The sequence below is a fragment of the Danio rerio genome, chromosome 7, assembly GCF_052040795.2.
Source record: "Danio rerio strain M-AB ecotype USA chromosome 7, GRCz13ab, whole genome shotgun sequence".
NCBI lineage: Eukaryota > Metazoa > Chordata > Actinopteri > Cypriniformes > Danionidae > Danio > Danio rerio.
The window spans coordinates 38,250,784-38,269,495 of NC_141027.1; the positions used below are offsets into that span (position 1 = coordinate 38,250,784).

General features: G+C 35.5%; 2 long non-coding RNA genes across 3 annotated transcripts in view; both read right to left on the reverse strand.

Moving 5' to 3' along the window:
- The window catches only part of LOC141375405 (uncharacterized), an 86,866-nt gene that overhangs the window by 9,373 nt on the left and 58,781 nt on the right, over positions 1–18,712 (reverse strand). The gene's annotated exons all lie outside the window — the stretch shown is intronic.
- LOC137496184 (uncharacterized) lies at positions 12,083–15,299 on the reverse strand. Of its 2 annotated transcripts, XR_015495970.1 has the most exons (7): positions 15,195–15,299; positions 14,965–15,045; positions 14,196–14,279; positions 14,021–14,075; positions 13,854–13,929; positions 13,603–13,779; positions 12,083–13,266 (listed from the first exon to the last, which is right to left on the reverse strand). It is a non-coding gene; the product is annotated as an uncharacterized LOC137496184 (long non-coding RNA). The 2 variants fall into 2 exon arrangements; XR_015495969.1 differs by lacking the exon at positions 15,195–15,299 and having other exon boundaries at positions 14,965–15,121.

An 18,712-nucleotide genomic window follows, 5' to 3' on the forward strand; every position in this document is an offset into this window, starting at 1 on the left:
TACTGTTTTGCATCTGCACAACTCTGGTTTGCATTCCTTGCCATGTGCCCTTAAGTGGCACTCACCCATTCAGCGGCGGGAACTGGTGGACGAAACAACATTAATCATAAGGTAAACACAAAACAAAAGTCTCTATCTGGAGCTCCTTCATGAGACTCGACACTTGTAAACACTGACTTCTTCGGGCTCTTGGCTCTCAGTACCACCCACACTCATCATCGATACCAAGCCGACAAATCACAGAACTTGCGCTACACATCATTGCGAAGTGTAGTTAAATTTTTAAGAGGTGCGCATCAGCGTAGGCGTCAGCCATCGCGGTCGCTATGCGACCTCGCGAAGGCTGTGCCTGACCATATGCATGCAATTGACGCAGAAGTATAAATCAGACATTTCGATTCTCAGTATGTCCTGTACATGTGGTTGAATTGACAACAAAAGTTGACTTTGATTTTTTTGACTTTGATAAGCATTGAAAACTTTTTTTAAATCAAACGGAACACAAATTTTTGAACAATAGTATATTTTCTTAATTCAATTGTTTCACACTTTTTGGTAAAACCACGAGGCTTTTTAATGGCATGTTCAATTATGACAAATCATCCCAGGTAGAGTGACATCACCAACAACACTCACCTAAATTAACAAACAATGTCCTTGGCAAAGTGTCCACAACCTTTTATAATAGCTAATATGTTTCCTGCAATTATAATTTCCAATTTCCTGTAAACAAGGAAGAGGACATAATAAAAGGTTTGAATAGCTATCATTTAGCATAAATTAAAGAAACTACAAACAATGGAGATCACCTTTACCACAGTTGGAGGTAACCCTAAAAACATGTCCGTATTGCAGATTGTGGCATGTTTTAGTGGTCGAGTGCCATGGTGTGAGGGCTGAACATCATAGCCGATCACAGTGTTTGTGTGTGTGCAAGCAGGAATGTGAGGGATTTGAGGGGGTGGAGTGTTTAAGAGGAGTGGCATGAGACCCACACACCCTGAGATGAGCCAGCCAACACAGGGTTAGTTGAGGAGAACCAACCAAACTATCAATCACACTTACACGGGCACCAGCAACACCACTGTCACTGAGAAAATACTATGGAAAACCTAGAATACGAGAGGGAACGAGTGTAAGAGAGATGTTCTTTAACATGTGTTTGTGTTTGCTGTGTGTTTGTGGTATTATGAAGGATGGAGGATTATAAGAGTTTTCCTTCTCAACCATCATAAATCAGAAAGAATAAGACATGGCACCACAATGCCAACCAAAAACCTAACCCATAATCTCACACATGCACGCACATAAACACAGACACAAATATACCCATGAGTGCTAACCGATGGAGTGATCAGCCTCACACACGTGAACATTCAAACAGCCACAAACACTCCCACCCATATCCTATTTGTCCCCAAATACACAAACATCCAAGACGTGATCTCACAGCGGTAACCGACTAGCTTCAGAAGGTCTGAGCCTTTTGTCTTCATAATCCTCTAAATCTGCCATGCAGCAGCCAGTCAGACTTGATCTCGGTGTCGGGACTGATTCCAGTTTCAGACATTAACTGGAAACTCTTATGAATCAGCAATATTACCTCAATGAGCAGTCATCGACACAGGAGGACCTGATTGGATGAAGAGCAGGTTGACAACTCTTTGTGTGTTGATGTGTTGTGTGACAACAGTAATAGTTGCTGGGAATTAAGGGTGTGCAGAAAAGTCATCTACTTTATTTGGAAACACCCGGATGTGGACAGGGCTTAAACCAAAAGTGCGTTGGGATTTTTCGTCTCTACTCCTACAGTTTTCAAAATTATTCATAAGCTGTAAAAACAGTGAGATGTTTACAAACCCAACCACTAAAATGAATTAAAAATTAGCATTTATATAATGATACAACAAACAAGTCATTAGTCAATCCAGCCTTCTATACAGCATATACCTACATTCATTTGTAACAAATATGCATAATGCCAGTCTATGGTCTTCAATGGCTGTTCGTGTACAACCCTGTTTTGACCCTCAAAAAATCCACTTCCAGTGGATGGGGTTTAGGCTTTAATTGAGATAGCTGTATAGCTAGACCTGGGAACCTGGGAAGTCTGGGAACTTTGGGCTTTTTAAATGGTCGCCCACTATGTTATTTGTCTGACAGGTTAACCAACCAATCACCTTTCAGTTTGTGGCACGTCATCTTTATGGGCAGAGAAATGTCCTCGAAATAATGACCTGTTAACAAGCGAAATTGGTGCATCAATTATTCACGAATGTCTTGGAAAATTAGCAACAATGGTGTATTAATATTATATAAAACATAGGAAATCATTCATTCTTACATTTCTTTTTCTTCAGTTTAGTCTCTATTTTACCACAATAGAATGAACCACCAACTATTCCAGCATATGTTTTACGCACTGGATCCGCAGTGACCAGCAACCTTCTTACTGTGAGCCACTGTGCTGCCCAAAGTGGATCAGTAGGGCATATATTTTGTTCTGAGATTAATTCCTTATTTTGGTGATGATTAAAAGATCATCATATGTAAGATGACTGAGTTAAAGTTTTCTTTGTTCTTTAAAAGCAAGATTTTGCTGTATTTGTGAGTATCCACAACACACAGTTACTATTTTGAACGATGTATTTCTCTTACCTGTATGACCAAAATGGCAGAATATGTGAAGGTTTTGAGTGCTATTACAAAAAAGAGAGAGCATAAGCATACCTGTGCGTTTGTCAACATCACAGGTTAAATCGTGAGTAATGCGTACTTTTAATAATCTGCCGTTTAAGTCAAAACGAAAAATGCTCATCCTCACAAACCTATCCTCACAATGACAGAGGCGAGTATAGCCAGGCAGCCAGTAAATCACTGATTCATGATTGTTTTAAAAAGTTATCTTCTTATTAATTAGCACTGTTGTCAATATAAACATTGCAGCTTTATTTATCCATTAAAACTTGATTCCAGGTGAGCTGATAAAGATTGCTTCACACTCAGCTCCCGGAAATCCTGTATTTGAAACCCATCAAAGGATGACTGTGGATCTGCTAAAGTGTTTCCAGAAAAGTTTGTCCTATACATCATACATTTTGCCAATGATTAGTGGTTTGTGCCTGGCGGGATGTCCGAGGCTGAAATTATAGTAAATCCAATGCCATCTATAGAGCTGAAATTGTCATTGAATTAGGCCTCTGGTTTCTGACACACACTTTCAGTGTAAGACCAATAAGGTAAATGCCGAGCTAGTGTTTTTCCCATACTGATAAACTTTCGGTGACCTGTCATTGTGAGTTTTTTTTCAATGTATAGGGTTCCTTTTACAGCATTGATGTTGTAATGTAATTAAAATACAATCAGTTAAATAAACTTTGGGATTCATTTAGTTGCTCAAGCGCAAAATGAGGCAAAAACTGTTTACTCGCACGCGCTCATCAGAATCGGCAGGATAGTGCAGAAGCTCCATTGAATATACTAGGGCAAAATAAATGTTCATATTATAAAGACATGGCGGGGAAAATTAAATGTAATGCAGTGCTTCTTGTACAATCTGAGACCCACTTTATTTCGGATATCACTCAGCCAGTGGAGATCGCTGATTTTTAAAGAAAACAGACCTTAAATGCGCCAATTATTATTATTTTTTTGGCATACAGTTGACTGGAAGCGCTTAACCCAGGTTACTGGCAAATTCAAATTCCTATTAGCATGCTTCGGCATTTACCCTATCACAACAACAGACTGGGCCATCTGACCAATCAGAGCAGGCTCTTGGAATGAAAGTTAGTATTATGAGAAAATGACTTGCAAAACACTTTAAAAACAAACTTCACTTTTAAAATAGAATAACTGGAGCACTTCAATGTTACTCTCAGATTTCTGAGACACGCACAATTTGAAATTGAAATTGCATTATGGACATTTTCATTCATAGTTTACACTTAGTTTATTGGCTTTGCAAATTTACCACTGTGCAATATTTTAGAGAGGTTTATTCATTCATTCATTTTCTTTTGCTTAGTCCCTTTGTCCCACAGTGAAATGAACTGCTAACTATTTTGGCTCATATTTTTTGCAGTAGATGCCCTTTCAGCCACAACCCAGTACTGGGAAACAACCATACACCCTCACATTCACACATACATACACTACAGCAAATTTAGCCTACCCAATTCAACTATACTGCATGTCTTTGGACTGTGAGGGAAACAGTATGGGAGTATCCCGGAGGAAAAACAACCTGAACACGAGGAGTACATGCAAACTCCACACAGAAATATCCAGCGGGACTCAAATAGCAATCTTCTTGCTAAGAGGCAACGGTGCTAACCACTAAGCCGGTGTGCCGCTTTAGAATAATAAAATAATAAATTCTACAAAATACTAGTTATTTCTTTTAAAAATCTAGTACTCAAGGGAATTTTTTTTGTCATTTTAAAGCAATTATTCATGCCTTTCCAATAAGTTGTTCGTCTTCAGGCACATCCCTACAGTACATAGTTTTCTATGTGCAAGTGTTTATATGTGTGTGTGTGTGTGTGTTTGTGTGAGTGCGTTTACCGCTGAAAATTCTTCTCATGTCATGTCACTCGTATGACAGACTGGCTGTGAGCCTAGATTGCCCTTTTGAAGAATTATGGTCTATTGCCTGTCTTTTATTTCCATTAACCACCCCCAAAAGCCACGACTGTTTCTTTCTCTTTCTGTCTCTTTGTTTCTGCTCTGGTTTCCGCTTTGGTCTCAGCTGGTTGGTGGTGATAGCATCTCCCAGGCTCTGGACTTCCTCCTAACGCACTCAGAGAGTCTCTGTCTGGACGGTTAGTGGCTGGTGACCAGAGCCTCATCTCAGAACTCCAGACATGCATTCATGAAGTAGGGAAAAAGGATCAACAAGAGGAGGAATGCTGTTAATGTGCTAAAATTCTAAATGCATTATTGAGTAAATCAAATGATTTGTGTGAGTAATGTATTTGATTGGGTGAATATGTTTGTTTTAATAGCTGGGGCAAGGGTGATATGGTCAGCTGCCTCAGATGTTTTCCCTCTCCTCCACTTACAGTACATCTCTTTCAGTTTATCTGTCCACAAGTTTCAGTGTAAGCTCTGTGGCCTTTTACAGAAGCAAGACTGTAAGTCTGGCTTTAGTGGTATGTCAGATTCTGATTCAACAAGTTTCAATCTGATTTATAGACAATTTCGGTTTCCTCTGAGTTAAATAAAGCATACAGTATATGCACTGGAAATTTACATTAAACAGAGTGAATCTTCAATAAGAGTAATAATTCACAATTCTTTTTTTATACTTTAGGTTTGTTATATTAGTTAACTGTATTTAGACTAAAATGGTATGTAATGTTATTTGTTGTTATAAAAACATTTTATATAAAATGTTTAACAAACCAATTTTAATGCAAAATGATACCAACATGACATCTATAACTCTTTTTTGTAGTTAATACAAAACAAACAAACAAACAAACAAAAAAGCACAAAACAGAACTTCACAGAAAGCAAAAAAAAAAGCAAATAAATAAAAAAATAAACAAAGATTGTCAGTACTTTAATTGATAGTAATATTAGTGCATGTGGGTATCTGTATTTGACAGTTAAATAAACATCTTTATTTATTAAAAAAACTATCTAAATGAAAATGGCTAAAACTACAAAAAAATTATTAAAATAAATAAAAAATTGCTTGTAATTTATTTTTTTAAAAATAATACATTTGCCTATGGATATATAAAAAAATTGTGATGTTCTTGTTCTTTTAGCATAAAAAATATGCAACCGCAAGGGAACTAGGAACCACACCAGATTTTAATTTTAAAGTGTTGAGTTTAGTGCAGTGTCACGGTGGCTCTGGTTCTGGTTCAATCACTGGTTCGAGTCCTGACTGGGTCAGCTGGCATTTCGGTGTATAGTATGCATGTTCTTAGTTTCCTCCGGGTGCTCCGGTTTCCACAGTCCAAAGACATGTTCTATAAGTGAACTTAATTGTCTAAATTAATTGACTAAATTGTCCGTAGTGTATGAGGCTAATTGAGTGTGTATGGGCGTTTCCCAATACTGTGTGGCAGCTGCATTTGCTGCATAAAACATATTCTGGAATAGCTGGCGATTCAGTTTGCTGCGGTGAACCTCTGAATTAGAGACTAAGCCGAAGGAAAATGAATGAATGAATAAATGAGTTGCGTGTGCATGTGCATGTACAGTACATACATGTGATTGTGTGTAATAGTTTTGTTGATTTACAAAGACAGAAATTACCTAGTTGTACTCTATTAAGGTGGTTTACGCGGACATGCCTTGTGTCCTCATACTTACAAAAAACTTAAAATCATACTTAACAGGGAACTTTTCACATTCAGATTTTGCCACATTTTCCTGTGAGGGTTTGATTTTGGGGTAAAGCCATGTAATAAGACAATTTAACTGTATAAAATACATTACGCCTAAGGAGTGTCCCCGTAAACCACTAATACCAACATGTGTGTGCACGTGTGTATGTGTGTCCTATTGTACTAGAATGCAGCAGAATTCCTCCGCTTTCTTTCCATGCTTGCTGAGTGGACATTGACCACGACTGCTAAGGATAAACTCCCACTCGACAGCAGAAGGACAAACACATTCTATTTTTCTTGGTTAGATTCAAACACTATGTATTATGCTTCTTGTGTTAATGATTGAAAACATGAGCTCTCTTGGTCCTCTCTGAGGTTGACAAGTTTGTAAAGTGCACACAAAAAGTCACACTTCTATAGGCATGTTCTCCTATAGTCATTCACACATGCATACAGTCCAACAACATATACTGAGCAGATTTGCCTTCAGTAGATAAAACCAAAAACTCCCTCATGTGCATGAGCAAAGATGATGAAATCTACAGCTAAAGAATAAACATTTCTTTATTGCATGTAAATACACATATACGGCATATATGTTGAATATTTAAAACACTTTGGCAGTCATTGCTGTTTTCATATTTTTTTAAATAACTTTTTAGTCAGTCAAACACTTTGACTAAAATATTGACTTATTCACCATGAGATTTAATAACTATTTAATCTAAACTTTAAAATAATAAAAAACAATTTTAATAAATAACTATTTAATATTTTTTTTAATTACTCAAGTTTAGGAGACCTTATGAATAATAATGAATGCACTACATTCTGTTGTGAAAACAACAATAATCTCATTTACAACAATAATCCCATTTAAATTCATGATATTGACAGTCAAAAGTAATGCAAATATAACGACCCAAATAAAATTGTAATTTAAAAAGAGTAAGAATACATCACCCGAACCAGTAAATGTTATTGATTATACAGAGAACAAATTTAATTATGTTTTTTCATTTTTTTTGTGTGAGTGATTATGTAACATACATGTGTGTTAAAACTGAAGATTGTTAGATTGATGTTTTCATGCTTAACACATTTATAAATTGATCAATAAGTGATCTTAACAAATGTATTTCTGTTTCCACAAAATTAATCTGCAAAAAATAGAAACAATTATATAATTATTATTATTATCATCATCATCACCATCATTATTATTATTATCATTATTATTGTTATTATTATTATTATTATTATCATCATTACTATTATTATTATTATAATTATTAATACTATTATTATTATCATCATCATCATCATTATTATTATGATTAATATTATCATCATCATCATTATTATCATCATTATTATTATTATTATTATCATCAGTACTATTATTATTATTGTTATATTCAATAATAATTGACCACTAAAAGATTCTCATTAAATCAGATATCTCATTTAATAATATTAATATTGAAAATTGTTCTTTTAATTTGTATTTCCCAATGTTAACTATATTATATTAACTAAATGACTATATTAATCAATAACTATATTGATTAACTAAATGATGCCTTTCTATATCATCAAAAAATAAGAATTATTCCAAAGGTTGGATTTTATATAATCCTTATTTTTAAGATACAAAAAATTATAGCATCTTAGCTGTGATGGCAGTGACAAAGTAGAGCGTTACTCTGAAAGCTAACCAGGCTCCATGTGAAATCACATTGAAAAATGGACTGCCTCACGAGAGAGTCTCATATTCTGGCCTTTTTATTTAGTTGTGTTCATTCCGGCTCCGCTGAGGGCCTCGCCTGGCTCGCGTCTACAACCTGAGCTGTGCGAAAGTCTACTTGGAGCATAATCGCTATGAGAACAGAGGACTATAAGCCTTAGCCAGCACTGATCAAGCAACTTGGCCGTAGGAGAATTGTCCTCGCAAACAAAGGTTTTAAAGTCTGTTTTGATATTTGCAACTCGGGATTAATGTTTGGACTTTGGACCTCGTTGTTTCAAGCCCCCTTTTTTGGGCTGCTTCTATTGTTATATAAACTAAGTTTGAAACACACAGAAATAAGCAGTGTGTTCTTGGACTGAATAGCGTCTTTATGCACTTATGTAATGACTGGACAGCTTGAACAGGAAAAAGAGGAATCATGGGTTGGGGCTGAATGGTTGAGGAGTCTGATAGCAGTTCAGCTAAAGATGACCTTGTGTGCAGGTGAGGTCAATATGACCCTTAAGGCACACACTGCCTTATCTGTGAACTTTGCACTGCACAGCGTAGCAGCATTTACGGAAAGGAGAAGGAGCAGAAGAAAAGACAAAAACATTGCGAGAACATGCATGAGAGAGTAAGAACGTGATATGAATAATAGTTGCATGCGAAAAGTATTGTCTGCACTAAGCATTGTGATCTTCAGAGTGGCAGCCAATGGTTTGGGTGGTCATAGGAACTTATGTTGAGTTTGTTCATCATTAGCGGTGTTTGCTCTGAAGGCGGTCCAGTATTGGGTATTAAAAGTTTGTTTGAAAGATCCTGGAGCAGTAAGAAAGTGTCTATATGCTGGGTTGAACTCACACAATGGACACTGTGACTCCGGCTCACCTTCACCCAAACACCTGCATGAAAGCATGCCAGCACATCCTAGAGACAGGTAAACACTGAACATGGCCTGCACTGCTAAAAGTGGGGGTTGTCCAGGAAAAAATATCAATGAAAAAAAATAATAAAATTACTTTATAAAATAAAGTTTTAGAAAGAGACATTTTGAAAGAGACATTTTTGAACATTTTAAAATTTTCGTCCAATGACAAATTGTTTCACAAAAATAATTAGAAATCTGAAAAAAAAAAAAAAAAAAAATATATATATATATATATATACAGTATATATGTATATATATATGTATGTATGTATATTCACTATTTCCATAACCATTGTCAAGACTGCTAATAAAAAAATGTTTCTTGAGGAGCAAATCAACATGTAAGAATGATTTCTGATAGATCATGTGACACTGATTCCACCTTTGCCATCACAGAGATTAATTATATTCTAAATCATTTAATAGTAGAAGGGTAACCTTGTAAAATTGTATTTTAATCAAATTGATGGAAATATTATACTTTAAGTATATATACTTTATACATTTATAAAGTAATATATTTTAAACATATATACTTAATACATTTATAAATGATAAATACATTATACTTTATACATATACACTTTATAAATTTATACTGATCTTAAATTTCTGTTTACTTCTAGATACACGCTGCCAGTCATTTTGGCACCACTTTGTCACTAATATAGCACTGTGTATGTGTGTGCTTAATTAAAAATTGTTGTTTTTTTTTTTTAAAAAAAGCCCTCTTAAATGTGGTATATGTACATAGACTTTTAATTTCAGTTAGCCAACTCATAAGTTTCAGGCGAACTGTCATACCATTACAAAACATACACAGAGTTTAAGATCCTGATTTCTTTAAAGATCAGTGATCTTCACTGCCTGACTGAGATACTATATAAAGTGGGTTGCACACCAGACAAAAAGCACTTGTTCTGCACCATGTCTTTGAAATATGGACATTTATTTTACCACAGTAATTTCAATTTTGTAATTTCTGCCCTCGCCTGCTGCTCCTGATGGCGCTTAAATTTTAACAGTCATTCATCTCATTTTATGCTTAAACAACTAAATAAATGATTAAGTCTATTTAACTGATTATATTTTATTTACATTACAACATTGATGCTGTAAGAGGAACCTTATGAAATTGAAAATAGTTTATCAGTGCCATTAGCTGTGCAAATACCAGTTCCTGGTCTAAGAATGTGTCTTGTATAAATGTCCCAGAAACACATCTGTCGGGCACAAGGTGAGACTGAAACTCCTTAATTACACAGGGATTTATTAAGACTGATTAATCAACTAGCCAACTTCATCCCTAGAGTAAAATCACATCCATACATCTAATGGATATCTTTTAAGATTCTGTATGTATGTAACAAATGATCTTAGACATGCTTCCTCAAACTTATTATGTAAAGCGTGTAAGATTACACAAGATTTGTGAAGATTTTCAAGCAATGTATCTCAGAAGAATTACCTCTAATGTCTCAAAAGAGCAGGAAATTCTTAATTAAAATAAAGTTGTTGTTTTTTTCACAGAGATGTGCATAGAAGAACTTTTTACTCAAAATGATTCATAATGCACAGACAAACATGGACAATCACTAGATTATAGCATGTCACTTTTCAGACATTCTACGACCCGACAAATACAGATTTAGCATGTTTAGTCCTCAAAAACAAGCTCCAACAGAAACCAACAGGCGTAACCCACTAATCCAGCAAAGTGTTAGCTTTTAGAGTGGAGATGATTTCAAAAGCATTTTCCGCCATTTTAAAGAACTTTGCAATTGGAGGCTTCCATGACTGTTCTTAAAAGGATAGTTCACCCAAAAAATGTAAATCTCACCCTCAAGTGGTTCCAAATCTTTACCAGTTTCCTTTTTCTGTTGAACAAATAAGATTATTTAAAAAAATGTTAGAAAACTGTAACCAAATAAAACAAATACTATGGACGTAAATGGTTATAATAAATTATTTAGTGTTTAACAGAAGAAAGCAATTCAAGTGAACTATACCTTTAATGAAATTATACATTGGTATACACAAATGTATCCCTTAAATTATTTAAATTGCCTTATGGGAGTTCTGCTCCATTGACTTTTGATGGTAAAAATGCAGTGCTACAGTTTAACAAAGTGACATTTATTGACATTTCATGAGTCTGAAAGAATATATCCTATAATTAATAATATAGACATAGAAATAACTTCATAAAACAACAGAAATAGTACTGGCAGATCATTACCTGTTAATTTTCATGACCAATTTATTGTTTCACTCTGAATAAAATGTCAATAAAACACTTCAAACATTTCAACGTCAAAAATGTATTCTAGTTACTAGTAATCACTTTAATCAATTCTTGTTATAAGCAAGAGCTAGATTTACACCTTTGAAAACAGTTAATATTTACTAAAGACATGCAATTACGATTTTTAAAAGAGTTTCAAGAGTTCACACTTGGATATTGCTTGATATTAATAGCAGATTTGGCAGGCTGTCACAGAAAAAAAAACCTGAGCTTAGGCTCCCGCCTGGTCAATGAGCATGTAAGGGGGTACAAGACAAGGTAGTTCTCGAGAGCTCCCCCTGGTAAAGGAGGAAAAGGGGGAGATGAGGTGGATGGGGGAATTCTTCAAAAAAACAAAGATAAGAGAGTAAGGCTAGACGGGCTATTTACAGTGAGTTTGGAATAATCTGATTGGTTTACTGATGATTACAGATGATGGACCAGCCGCAATCAATCATATCACATGCTCCTCTTAAAATTAGTTTGTGAAATTTCATTTACTTAAATCAATAGTCCTGATTTACTAAGGTCTGCTATATTCATTTTGTTGGTATTTGTAACATTATTAAACATCCAAAAACCATGACATGCAGAAATATTTGATGCAAAAAAGGGCACGCTACAGAAAACAGAGTATGTTAGGAGGAGCAAAAATGATCCACTGGTGTTCACATTTATTTGTAATGCCAGCAGACATTATCCAGACTGATGCAATATCAAACCAAATCATGTTTTTATTTGTGCTGCTCCTGGTATTTTGTGTTGATTATTATGAAAATGAACTGCTGTGTCTGTCTGCACTCTCAGAAAAAAAGGTACAAAATTGTACCTTTTAGGGTACAAATGGCCCGTCACTGGGGTGGTACCCTTAAGGGTACAAATTTGTACCTCTATTTAAAGGTACAAAATTGTACCTTCTACATTTGTACCCTTTAAGGGACAATTTTGTACCCCCACCGAAGGTACAAAAATGTACCTTTTTATATTATATAGCATTTTCAGGGTACTGACCCAGGCATTTTGATCCTTTGGTGACTGCATGCACAAATAAATAAATAAAATATTTTGGTTCGCAGATGTCCATTTTTATTTATTAATATAGAAATATTTCATTACAACTCACAACTGAATGTGTCAAGAAATAAAATTACACAGTAAATATAAAGCAGACATGTAAAACAGTAAAAAGAACAATTTAGAAAACAAATAAAAATTGTTCACTCACTGTACAGTATATAATCTACCCTTAATACAAAGACCACAAGAATACTGTTTAAGATTTATAAACACATTACACAGGCTACATCAAGTACTTCACTTTATAAAGTCCAAAGTATTTGTCTTTAGTCAGAACAATCGGTCATAATAAATAATTTGTCATCAAAATTTTCTCTGAATTTCAGAATGAAGGCAATGTTTCTCTATAAATTGCTTCAACAGTGCAGAAAACCAAATACATCAGTAGCCTCTTCCTCAACACCAGTAGATTACTCCTCATCATCCTAAAGTGGAGTTGTAATTTGTTGTAACACAATATGTGTTTATGCTTTTGATAAACATGACATGTAAAGCACTCATATCTGGAAAATGTTGTTTGATAGTCATTAGGACCACAAGTTATTTAAAAATTTGCTTTATGCATGAATGATAGCAGTGTCTGTGCTGGATTAACTTGATTGTGATTATACCAAGATCATGTAGAGAAACAAAAAACAAGGTTGATCACTCTGGTAACTGGAGTAGATCGAGGCTTGTCACCGTCCACCGTTCATTCAAAACATTCCACTGCAGAAACATCAAGGTGATCTTCTAATAAGATGGATATGTCAAAAATGTATATTCGTCCACATCATTAGGCCGGCCAATCGCAATCCCATCAACTCTGAAGACTGCTGTGACTCGTCTTGTTAACACAGTTGTCCAGTCGGTGGCCTCCTCCTGTACTTGAACTGTTGGATGTGGTGAAGATGGTTCACTGTAAATGACAAAGCAATAATTACATTAATATCAGTCACTCTATCACTGATGAAGAGAAAATCAACATGCATAGAAAGTAAAATAATTAATATTCACTGATTTAAGAAAAAAAAGTATCACAGATTAAAAGACTAATATAAATTTCATTCATTCATTCAATTTCTTTTCGGCTAAGTCCCTTTATTAATCTGGGGTCGCCACAGTGGAATGAACCACCAACTTATCCAGCATGTTTTATGCAGCAGATGCCCTTCCAGCTGCAACCCAGTATTAAGAAACATTCAGACACACTTATTCACACACACATTTATACACTACAGACAAATAAGCTTACCAAATTCAGCTATAGCGCATGTCTTTGGACTTGTGGGGAAACCGGAGCACTTGGAGGAAACCTTCACGAACACTGGAAGAATATGCAAACTCCTCACACAAATGCCAACTGATCCAGCCGAGGCTCGAACCAGCGACCTTCTTGCTGTAAGGTGACAGCACTACCCACTGCATCATCCTAATATAAAGAATATCAAGCATTATAAAATGCATTTATCACAGCATATACTAAACAGAAAACAACATACGCACCGGAGCACAACGAAATGTTGAAGTGTCTCGCTTAACAAGGCTGGCAACATGAGAAGTGCTGCTGTAAAATCAATTCCTGGAACATAAGATGAAACAAATATGAAGGAATCCATACAAAGCTAGAATTGAATAATATTAATCAAGTGGAGAAAGTTTAGAAAGAGTACCTTAAAGTCAGGTCCATAGCATTCTTAAGTTGATCTCTCATCTTTCGATGAAAACCTAGAAAATAATTTTAAACACGTGGGTGTACATTAATTGTTGTTTGTAAGTAAAAACCTACAAATTTAAAATAGTATGTAAGCCATTAAAACCATGGTATAGAAAATGAGACATACTTACATCTTGTAACTGAGCCATGCTTTTATATGACATGCCTTCATTGCTCTGATGCTGTTAGGCTGCATTATGTTGTTCAATCTTGTCCTGAAATACAATTGGAAACTTCATAAACTTCAGGAAAGCAATAAGATAAAGCAATAACTATTTATTTATAGTATTTTATTTATATATAAGTATAACGTTAAACGATAGTAAAGCACCAACAATTCTGGACATGAGAGTTTGTGGACACTCCTCAACATTAATGTAACTTAGACACTGAAACGAAGATATGTACAAGCATATACACGCCACGTTTGTAACTAGCCACGTTTACATAATCAGTCGCTTTGCCGGTGACAAAATTGTGATTTTTCTTCACAAAATGGCGGTGTAACTTATATAACCGTCTAAAATTACATTTCCGCGGTCATCCGTGGCTAGAAAATGGCCTCAAAATATAAAACATTATCGATAATTACAAATTCCAGTATTAATAACAAAAGGTTTTATATCAAGGTATATGAAGACTTTAGTCGCGCGAGCTCCGGGCCACACCGCACATTACTCACGGCCCGATTCCGGTGCACGGTTACGGCAGCGTCGGCTCGCTTCTGCTGCCGCATCTGACCCGAGTAACGATACAGCAGACGGACTCGGGCAGGCGAGAATCTAGCCGCAACTGGCCCAAGTGTATTTTGCTCTTTGGGTTGCGATTATATTCCGCCGTGGCAACACTTATTAATAAAGCAGTAACGTAACGTAACATATCGTAACATAACGTATATACCTTCTATAACGTTATGTCCCTCGGTGACTTCGATATCACGTTGTATTAACTTCTTTAATAAGCTGCAGACATCTTAGCAAACTCCATCATGCAGGCCAACGTAACGTTACACCAGCCAGCCCGGAGCACAAAGCGGGGGAAAGCCGAGACCAGAGAGTCAGACAAAATCAACAGAACACGGCTTCACATGTAAAAATTAGACTGAAAATATATCTTTAATACATTCTTACCTGAAAGTGTGGACTCCAAAATAGACTTTTCTTTGAAAAGCGTGCGAAGTTCTGTGTAAACAGCCAGCATACTCTACCGACCGCCTCAGTAACAAACACTACTATAACGTCTCAACAAGCCAAATTCTTAAAGAGACAGCAACATCACCACCTGTATGAAGATGCTGTCCCTCTGCATGGTTCTTATTCTACATCCCATATATACTATAGGGACTTAAACAGTAAGCAAAGACCAGTATTTACGTTTTTAATGATTAAAATTACATTTAATTATAAATTAAATTATTAACATTTTTGAGAAAAAATGTAATTTAAATACATGAAAAAAAATAATTATTAAAATATTTAATTTAATCAATTTATTTATTTATTATATTTTTAAATTATGTATTTTAGTATTAATGTTTAGTATTAATGCATTTAAATTAGTGTTATATAGTGTCTTGATCTTATCATGAGCTGAGGGTACAATTTTGTTCCTATAGGGAAACAAAATATATAATTGTACCTTTAAAGGTGCCAAATTGGTCCTTTACGGTACAATTTTGTATCCAAATGTGCTATAAAAGGTACAAAAATGTACCTTTCAAACCTAAATCTGGACATTTGTACCTTTATAGCCCATTTGGGTACAAAATTGTACCCTAAGGACCAATATGGGACCTTTAAAGGTACAATTTTATATTTTGTTCCCTCTAGGAACAAAATTGTACCCTCATTGTACCTTTTTTTCTGAGAGTGTGTGTGCTTTCATTTGAACAATAAAGATGCCATTTTCCAATCTGCATTTTTTTCAGATTGTGCTTCACACTGTTTAAAACATTAAATCTCCAGAGTTAATAGCTAGTTGTAGACTTGTGCAGCCTGCCAGACTAACTGTATACTTCATAAATGACAGAAATCTTTCAGCAAAATCTTTCAGCATAAAGCAGGATAAATGAAGTAAGCTATACATAAGCTAAATTTCCCGAAATAACATCACCGTCCGTCCACCTCCATCATCGATAGGCGCTAGTATTCGAGGGCAGGGCCCTGTCTCATGCTTTGTGGGGGGCCTCAGGATTTGTGGTTCGCCACTAAGTAGAAGTTGTCAAACCAAATGATCAAACTTTTAGCTATCAGCCATCTTGCAGCAAAGAGTTCCTATGCTGTAGTTCTCTATCTTAGTGACAGCAGCTTGGCTACCACTATCATGCCCTTTAGTGGCCCTCCTGAAACACAAGACCTCTGACGGCATAATAAGACCCTTCCTTGCCATGTTGCTTGTAAATACAGTCTGCCTCTCAACGGAGTGTCCCAGACAGCGGAAAATAGGAGATCTGAAACAGGAACAGAGTTACACAAGATACACACACACATCCATCATGTAACTCAAATAAATAGATCCAAATTACCAGACACTCTTTGAACGGAGACATTGAGGCTCAGAATGTGGAGCCAGGCACTTCAGATGAAAAACAAACAAGGCGTACTGGTATATCACGATATACATTAGGCTAGTCATTTATGCCTTTTATGTCTTAATGCTCTTACTTTCTCAGTGAGTAATAATTCCGAATTCATTTAACTATAACAGACTTCAGCATTTATAAATTAGCATGATTGTAACTGAATTAGATCATTTCAAAGTCATGCTTAAAACAAGGAAATACAATAGGAATTAATGTGACGATCAAATTATATCTTTATGAAAGACAGTTATATGCAGGAGGGTGATTAGATTGAAGCAGCGGATTTGGGTGACGTTTGAGCCTATCCAGTTTGAAAATGAGCAATCGAAGTTGCATGAAAGTGCAATTTTGATCTTAAATCCATCACCTCACACAAACGCTCACATTCAACGGTTTTGAGATGGTGCTATTGTATATTAGTCATTACATTCAATAATTAAATTATATTAAATAAACAATTATGCTTCTTTTTACACTCAGCTTTTTATTTAATGTAAAGAAAAAATCCTTGTCTGTGACAATGTGACACTGAAGCAGACAAATCTTATCATGGTTAATGATTAATTGGTTAATTGATCGTTCATTTAAATGATGATAGATCATGAAAATTTGTGGAAATTGACATGCCTACTTTCAACGAAATGTAAGTGGCTTCGGATAAAACCGTCTTCCAAAATGCATTAATGTCAATTGAAAACTTTTACCTTTTTGAGCGTTTTATTTACATGACAACAGTGTATTGGGGGTCTGAAAACACTAAATTTCCATAACAGTTTCAAAGTTCTTGGTTTGGCATTAAAGGTTCAAGGCATGTTCATTAAAAGTTTAACAACCAAAACAACAATGAACGACTAACACCCATGCGTGAAGATACAGTTTTCCAGTTGCACGATGAACTACTAGTCTGGTATAATAGTAATAAAAACCAACGTAGTTTATTAGCCGTATTATTTGTGGATCTGTATATGATCATTTACTCACTGTTGTGTACTATACATGAGACATAACATTTTAGTACATCACTCAGGGCTTGACAATAAGGACTGCCTGATGGCCCGGGACCAGCATGTGAGATGCTCGGGACCGTAGACAGGATAGTCAGTGGCTTAATCGGGCCAGTGCTGCCTTGTCACTAAAGTTTAGTTTGGCTGTGACTGTTTGTCAGTTGCTCACAAATAGGGTGCTTTCACACCTAGACGTTTGTTTTGGAAGCTGTCTCGTTTGTCCAGTTAGCATGGTTTGTTTGGCATATGTGAATACCACAATCACGCTTGGATCCACATCAAATCAATTGGCCCGAGATTGCCTGAATGGGGTGGTCTTGGCTCGATTGAAACAAACTCTGGAGCTGATTGATTGTAGTGAAAAAGCAAAATGACCCAACGGGCTGACGAACCAGGATATATCACAGCGTACTATGGTTGTGTAATAGTCATATATATGGCAATTTGAAGAGAGAATGATGAGTGGAATGGGATGTCATCCGATAAACGAATGTTTTATGTTATTTATGAAAGTGAAAGCATGCTGAAATATTACTGAGTGCTGTTTATCCATTAGGAACACTGGTAAATTATCATCTGATGATTTTTTTTTCATATTTTAATCTTATAATATGTTGTATTAGGCATATTGTTTTGTTCATTTCTGCACTGACACCTCGAAAGTAAGATCAACATTAATCTGCTTCATGATCTGACAGCAGTCTCGCTTCATCTGTTATTTCTCCATTTAATTTAAGCCTTGGCTATAATGAATAAAAAAGTATATGTTTGGAGAAAGTATATATTTTAAAGAAATAGCTATTAATTTCTTTTTTTTGGTGGTGCCAGTGAAAATTTTGGCTGGGCAAGTAAAAAACTGAACCAAGAAAAAAATCTCTAGCATTGAACCCTGTCACTGTTGTGTGTGTATGGCATAAGATACAAATACTGGAATTATAGCATAAAAGAAACAGCAATGCTTGATCAAACATGCACCCACTACTGAAATATCATAAATCTTTACATTTGGGGGAGGGGGACAAGAGTAATCTCTTTTCTTTAATTAAATCTGAGATGTATATAA